Here is an 8,799-nt window from a genome sequence, read left to right as displayed (position 1 = left end):
AGTGCGGCTATAAGCCTTTTCCTAGTAGTGTAGAGAGGTGTTTTAGTAACATGAAAATTTCCACAACCATATTTTCCTCTCTCATAATAACTTTCAGTAGTATCATGAGCAAACTCAACAATATAACTATCACATAAAGCATTCTTATCATGAGTCTCATGCATAAAATTATTACTCTCCACATAGGCATAGTCAATTTTATTAGTAATAGTGGGAGCAAATTCGACAAAGTAGCTATCATTATTATTCTCATCATCAAATATAGGAGGCATATTGTAATCATAATCAAATTTATCCTCCATAACAGGCGGTACTAAAAGACTACTATCATTATAATCATCATAAATAGGAGGCAAAGAATCATCAAAGTAAATTTTCTCCTCAATGCTTGGGGGACTAAAAAGATCATGCTCATCAAAACCAGCTTCCCCAAGCTTAGAATTTTCCATATCATTAGCAACAATGGTGTTCAAAGCGTTCATACTAATATGTTCCATAGGTTTTTTAATTTTCGCATCAAACCATCCATGTCTTAAATCAGGAAATAGAATAAGAAGCTCATTGTTGTCCATTATGCCTAACTAGTGTAAACAAGAAACAAAAAGATGCAATTGCGGGATCTAAATGAAATAGCTTCGAACACTCACACAATGGCGCCGGAAAAGTACTTTTACCCGGGACCGGAGTATGAGTGCCTTTTACCTTTCCTCCCCGGCAACGGCGCCGTGAAAAGTGCTTGATGTCTACGGGTGCTTCTATTCTTGTAGACGAGTGTTGGGCCTCCAAGAGCAGAGGTTTGTAGAACAGCAGACAAGTTTCCCTTAAGTGGATCACCCAAGGTTTATCGATCTCGGGGAGGAAGAGGTCAAAGATATCCCTCTCATGCAACCACCGCAACCACAAAGCAAGAAGTCTCTTGTGTCCCCAACACACCTAATAGGTGCACTAGTTCGGCGAAGAGATAGTGAAATACGAGTGGTATGAATAAATGCGAGCAGCAAGAATCGCGCCGTGAAAAGTGCTTGCCGGCGTGCGGTTGATGGTAGTAATATTGCAGGAAGTAAAGATGCGATAGAAACAAGTAAACAAGCAGCGATAGCGATATTTAGGAACAAGGCCTAGGGATCATACTTTCACTAGTGGACACTCTCAACATTGATCACATAACAGAATAAATAGATAGATACTAGACTCTACACCCTCTTGTTGGATGATGAACACCACTAATTGTGTAGGATTACACGAACCCTCAATGCCGGAGTTAACAAGCTCCTCAATATTCAATGTTCATATTTAAATAACCTTAGAGTGCATGACAGATCAACATAACCAAACCAAGTACTAACATAGCATGCACACTGTCACCTTCACGCTACGAAAGGAGGAATAGATCACATCAATACTATCATAGCGATAGTTAACTTCATAATCTACAAGAGATCACAATCATAGCCTACGCCAAGTACTACACGATGGACACACTGTCACCATTACACCGTGCAGGAGGAATAAACTCTTTTAATAACATCACTAGAGTAGCACATAGATAAATTGTGATACAAAACACATTGCAATCATAAAGGGATATAAATAAGCACTTCACTATGCCATTCATAACGAGTGAATAAGTATTCGTGAAATATAGCCTAAGAGACCCACACGGTGCACACACTCGTCACCTTTACACACGTGGGACAAGGAGTCTCCGGAGATCACATAAGTAAAACCCACTTGACTAGCATAATGACATCTAGATTACAAGCATCATCATATGAATCTCAATCATGTAAGGCAGCTCATGAGATTATTGTATTGAAGTACATAGGAGAGAGATGAACCACATAGCTACCGGTACAGCCCCGAGCATCGATGGAGAACTACTCCCTCCTCATGGGAGACAACAGCGTTGATGAAGATGGCGGTGGTGTCGATGGAGGAGCCTTCCGGGGGCACTTCCCCGTCCCGGCGGCGTGCCGGAACAGAGACTCTTGTCCCCCAGATCTTGGCTTCGCGATGGCTGCGGCTCTGGAAGGTTTTCTCTGGTTTCGTCGTACGTGTCGTGGTTTTTAGGTCAGGGACCTTTATATAGGCGAAGAGGCGGAGTCGGAGGGTCGACGAGGCGACGACACACTAGGGGGGCGCGCCCCCCCTAGGGCCGCGCCGGCCTATCATCTGGGGCCCGGTGGCCCCCTCCGGCCTCTCTCGGGTGTTCCGGAAGCTTCGTGGAAAAATAGGATGCCGGGCGTTGATTTCGTCCGATTCCGAGAATATTTCCTTACTAGGATTTCTGGAACCAAAAACAGCAGAAAACGACAAGCGGCCCTTCGGCATCTCGTAAATAGGTTAGTTCCGGAAAACGCATAATAATGACATAAAGTATGCATAAAACATGTAGATATCATCAATAATGTGGCATGGAACATAAGAAATTATTGATACGTCGGAGACGTATCAGGCAGCTCACAAGATCGATACATGAAGCACAAGGTGGAGAAGACAACCATCTAGCTACTGCTATGGACCCATAGTCCAGGATGAACTACTCACGCATCACTTCGGAGGCGGGCATGGCGATGTAGATGCCTCTGGCGATGATATCCCCCTCCGGCAGGGTGCCGGGAAGAGCTTCAGAACCCCCCAAGATGGGTTCGGCGATGGCGGCAGCAACGGAACTTTTCGTGGATGGAGGCTCGGGTATCCAGGGTTTTCCCGAGAAGATGTATAAATAGGCGGAGGATTTAGGTCGGTGGGGCGCCTGGTGGGCCCAGACCCCCCTAGGCGCGGGCTAGGCCTAGGCCGCGCCATGGAGTGGTCTGGCCGCCCTGTGGCGCCTCTTCGACCCCCCTCTGGACTTCGTCTTCGTTTCGGTAAAATATTGACTTCGGCTTTTGTTTCGTCCAATTCCGAGAATATTTCCTGTACAACTTTTCTTAAATAAAAAAATAGCAGAAAACAGGGAACTGTCACTATGGCATCTTGTTAATAGGTTAGTGCTGGAAATCTTGTAAAAGTGCAACGAAGTTTAAACAAAACACATATGAATTGGTGTAAAACAAGCATGGAACATCAAAAATTATAGATACGTTTGAGACGTATCAGCATCCCCAAGCTTAACTCTTGCTCGTCCTCGAGTAGGTAAGTGACAACAAAATAATTTTTGAGGTGACATGAAGCCAACACAATCTTGAACAAGCATCTAAAGCATTGTGAGCTGGGATCTAAGTACTCTAACATAGACATGATAGATATAATTCAATAGAACTTAGCAACTATGTTATAACATGAAGAGTAACTCAAACAAAGGATCATGAATAATAATGCATTAAAAGCAACTGCGTGTTTATGATCATAGAGTAAACATAACAAAGTGGTACTCAACATGTCCTTATGGAATAGGAAAACATAAATGCAAGGACACCTTCAAAGTTCACATGGTGACTACATACAAGTAATTTGAGAGCAAACTTTAGCACAATCATGAGTCAATCAATAATAATTTTGGGACTATGCACATTGCACTATGAATGACAAATATGCTCTCTTAATTGGTGCATAAGGTAGAAGATGAAAACTCAACATGAACGTAAAAGAAAGGACCTTCGCAGAGGAAAGCAGGGATTACCCATGTGCTAGAGATTTTTTATTTTGAAAACAATAGGAGTGTTGAAAATATTTATTTTTAGAGGTGCTACTCATGTCAACGGTAGTGATAAATAGTATGGTGTATGCATAATTACTTCCTATAAGTTTGCTTGCCTCATGCATAATATACCAATAGTGCTCACAACTTGTCCTAATTAGCTTGGACTTCCAAGGATTTTTATCACATACATATGTTTTAACCAAGTATCACAAAGGGGTACCTCCTTGCATCCTGTACAAAGGTCCTAGGAGATGAATCTCATTTGATTTCTCAATTTTGATGTATCTCAACCTTTTGGACATCCATACATGGAAAACAAGGACAACAGATATTTGGACTTTTGCCAGCTGAAACTTCCACCATGTGAACGTGGCTTTAGTTGGCGGCCCAATGTTCCTCTCTAACAGTATGCATACTCCAATCTTTGCAACTCATGGTAAATCTCTCTTACTTCAAACAAGATGAACATGCATAGTAATTCACATGATATTCAACAAAGGCATATTGATGGTGTTCCCCATGACAACATGGTTATCACACAACAAGCAACTTATAAGAACTAAAAATACATCGGACATAATACTTACTAGCATAGTTTTTACACTACTTTCCCATGAGCTATAATTTACACAAAACAGGTGATAATTTTTGAAGGTTTAAAGGTAGCACACAAGCAATTTACTTTGGAGTGGCGGTGAAATACCACATATAGTTAGATATGATGGACATAATTGACAACTTTGGTTTTTGGTGGTTGGATGCACGAGTAGAGCTCATACTCAGTACAGGTGAAGGCTAGCAAAAAGACTGGGAGCGACCAACTAAGAGAGCAATAATGGCCATAATCATGCATAGTGATAAAATATTATCAATCAAAGCATAAAGTGATATTACAAATCAAAAATTAAATGATCATAGAGGCTTTAGTTGACTGGTTATAGTCATAACAAAGTATAAACATGTGCCAAGTCAACCCAATAAAGCATCATAGGAGAATACCACAATACTATGCTTTTATGATAGAAACAACACATGATTCCTTCAATGACTGATGTGGATATAACCCTTTGGATACTCGACATTGCTATACCTGATACAGATTATCAAGGTGGACCAGCACAAGGACTCGACAAGCTGGATCTGCACGCGTTATCAACTTGGACTACAAGGAAAGAAGACTCCAATACGAATCCTACTAGGACTCTTGTAAACCCTAACCTTAGCTGATATATAAAACCAGGCAGGGGCACACCTTAGGACACAACCAGAAACATAAAACATAGAGGCGATACGCCTAGACATCGCAACCCGCAGATTAGAACTAGACTAGATACAACAACTCCGCCTATGGCGGCCCCCTGTACTCATATTATTACATATTGGACTGCTAGCAGGACGTAGCGATCCTCCACCGCGGGGACGTGAACCTGGGTACATCGTGTACCATCTCGCTCCCGGAACCTCCATCGTCGCCTTTCTCTAAACTCTAAGCCCCTCATGGTGGGCATTGCCGAGGAACCGCCTCGTCAATTGGTGCCGTTTGTGAGAAGTGCAACGACTGGATTTTGTGATCCGGGCGGGATATTTCATCATCGACAACATCTAGATCACATCTGATCGGCTCGTGCGCTTGGGAGTGATCATCTTCATTATCACCAACGAACGGCGGCTACTTCGTCGATGTCCCAGCTAACGACGCCTCTGACCAGCCATGCAGAATTATCTGCGTTCATCATTAAAACTTCTATGCGGAAATTCAACCGATCAAGGCCAACACAAAGCAAAGAAATCACGCATCTGAGAAACAGGATGAGGAGACAAGAATCATGTGAAGCCAAGATACGTACGTGATCAGACCTGGCGTTTATCACGGTTCAATTCCCAAGCAAGGCTGGCCCGTGCATCCAAGATGCTCCTCATCCCGTTTGAAGCAAAGGAGTTGTGGAATCACGGAGGATCCAATAAATTTTCTCGGTCACAATATGCCTACTACTAAACGACTTCGCCATGGTCCAACGATGCGGTCGCTGCAATTACCGCGACCGTGCGACCACAAGACGCAGGTCCAAGAATCGTAAGCCAAGTGATCAATAGGAAATCAAATTTCGTCGGGTGCAAAAATCAAAGACCGGCGCGTATTCTATTTAGAGGCGCTGATACAAGACAAATTAAAGCCTCATGTACAAACATCATCAACAAGCTAACCAGTATATCTACCGATGGCTCAAGTTCCAGGGAAAAATTAAAAGCAAAAACAAGCGCCTGCGTACAAGATTTCAAGCAGAGAAAAGGCATGCAGCCTACTCCACGCAAATACAAAGAATGTTCAAGTAAGAAAAAGGGAGAAACAATCGATAGATTTTTAACTTGCTGGGAGAATCGAACCGACATCTCGTGGGCTTAGAGTCCGATACAGCCTGTTTGTTTGGGTTGTGGCTGACTGGCTGTGCAGGGAAAGCTGCTGTGCAGAAAAAACTGCTGTGCAGGGAAAGCTGCTGTGCCAAGTTTCACTGTTTGGCAATTTAGCTGGCTGTCTGGCTGTAAACTAGTGAATTTCCTGAAATACCCTAGGTCATGAAAACACATATTTTTATTATATATGTGTAATAAATAACATATGGATTCACACAATTTAAAAGAAGCACATGGCTTACTATAAAATACCATGATTACGTAAGAATACACAGTAGTGTAATAAGCAGTCTATTCCTGATACAAACATTTTACTTACGCTAAAACAAATGAATTTTTCCACCACATCGATTGTATCTCTCTTCAATTATTAGTGCATATCCATCCAAGGCAGCTAGTCGCTAGAGCATCTCTCTCTCACGAATTAGTTGCTAGTGGAGGGCCCAAGGCAGGCAGAACAATGGGCGAGAGCATGTTTGTGGACAGGAGGTGCATGCGATCTGTGACAGCGTACCAATTCGTGCCGGGAGAGAGACGAGCTGTTCCTTCACGCGGTGGCAGTCTGCTGTAATTTTTCCAAACGAAATGGGCAGGTATGTATACCGTTTCGGGTATTTAGTCAAAAGCCGCAGGAAGCTGCGGGAAGCACCTCAATAGGTGCTTTTCGTTGCCTGTGCATTTTGTTCCGTGGCTTTGGAAAAGCCTACAGCCAACGCGCCCCGTTTGGTTCGTTTTAGCAGCTTTTTCTAATGGAAAGCCAAGAAAAGCCCAAACAAACACCTCCTCACCTATGTCGACGTCTACATCGGCCTTAGACCGGCCTACCGAAGTATCAAGGGTCGATTTATTGCTAAACAAAGCTATAGGGGTATGTCCGAGCCAACAACTTTAACTGTCATCGACATGTCGTCATGAGTTCATCATCCGATAAAGCTATCAGGTGCTATATTTTCAATTACGCAAAATTTATTTGGCTAAATATTTTTGGCTCGTGCCGTTATTTGCGCCCGAGCTTGCACACTACAACATAACTGCAGATCAAAATAAAGATTCGACTGCTCTGCCCGATCGACCGCGCCCGTCATTGCGCACTTGTCTTACTTGGGAGCTCGCCTGCCGTGGACCTGACGTCGTGGACTTGATATATTCGGGTGCTCACCCGTGGCGGATCGGACATATCAATTATGTTTTCTTCTTCTTCATCGGCAACGCCGGTCAGGCGCTGCCCCCGCTGTCGAGGCGGTTCCTCGGCAATGCCCACCATGAGGGGCTTGGGTTTTAGAGAAAGGCGACGACGGAAGTTCCGGGAGCGAGGCGGTACACATCGTACCCAGGTTCACGTCCCCGCGGTGGAGGATCGCTACGTCCTGCTAGGAATCCAGTATATGAATATATGGGTACAGGGGGCCGCCATAGGCGGAGTAGTTGTATCTAGCCTAGTTCTAGTTCGCGGGTTGCGATGTCTAGGCGTGTCGCCTCTATGATCTATGTTTCTGAATATGCTTGTCCCTAAGGGGCGCCCCTGCCTGACTTTATATATCAGCCAAGCTAGGGTTTACAAGAGTCCTAGTAGGATTCATATTGGAGTCTTTTTGTAGTCCAAGTTGAGGCGCGTGTAGGTCCAGCTTGTTGAGTCCTTGTGCTGGTCCAGCTTCATAGTTTGCACCGGGTATGGCAATGTCGAGTACCCGAAGGGTTATGCCCATGTCAGTAGCCCCCGAGTGTCTGGCCAAAGTGAATCTTCGGGCAGGGACTAAAGTTGTCTTCGCCAAATGTCATGATCATCTGTTGAATCTTGTGCTTGATGTAGAGTCGAAGTTGCTTTCTGTCGGGTGCGCGAAGCGCTCCCGATGGGAGTAGCCCCCGAGTCTATGGGCGGGTGCTTGCAGCCACGCATAGACTCAAGTTGTACTACTCGAAGATCTTGATGTTGATGTCTTCGGGTTTATTCTTTATTGTCGACGAGGCTTCCATTTTTTTATCGGGTGCGCAACTAGCGCTCCCGATGGGAGTAGCCCCCGATCCTGTAGATAAATATGAAATAATTATGTATAGGGTGTAAAAAATGCTAAGTCAAATACCGTAGATGTCTCGGAAAAGTCGACGATTTGGATGATGGTCCAGAGGAGCCGATGATTTGGTTGATGGCCCAGAGGAGCCGATGATTTGGATGATAGCCCAGAGGAGCCGACGATTTGGTTGATGGCCCAGAGGAGCCGATGATTTAGATGATGGCCCAGAGGAGCCGATGATTCAGATGATACCCATGAGGAGCCGATGATTTGGATGATGGCCCAGAGGAGCCGATGATTTGGTTGATGGCCCATAGGAGCCGATGATTTGGATGATGGCCCAGAGGAGCCGACGATTTGGTTGATGGCGCAGAGGAGCCGATGATTTAGATGATACCCAGGAGGAGCCGATGATTTTTATCGGGTGATATCCTGGAGGAGCCGATAATTCGGATGATACCCAGGAGGAGCCGATGATTTTTATCGGGTGCGCATCCAGCGCTCCCGATGGAAGTAGCCCCCGAGTCTGGGCACTGATGCTTGCATCCGTGAGTAGACTCAAGTCGAGCAACCCGATGTTTATAGTTTTTTTCAGGTGCGTTTGTTTATTTCAAGGGGCAATTCTTAATGCACCTTGAGCATCGTTGATGCCATTGTTTGTAAGTTTATCGGCAGCAAATTATTTGAGTGATCAGCTCGTGTTGCAGGTCTTGCTAAACCCGTTGTATGTGC

Source organism: Lolium rigidum, chromosome 3, assembly GCF_022539505.1.
Source record: "Lolium rigidum isolate FL_2022 chromosome 3, APGP_CSIRO_Lrig_0.1, whole genome shotgun sequence".
NCBI lineage: Eukaryota > Viridiplantae > Streptophyta > Magnoliopsida > Poales > Poaceae > Lolium > Lolium rigidum.
This window is presented reverse-complemented; position numbering follows the sequence as displayed.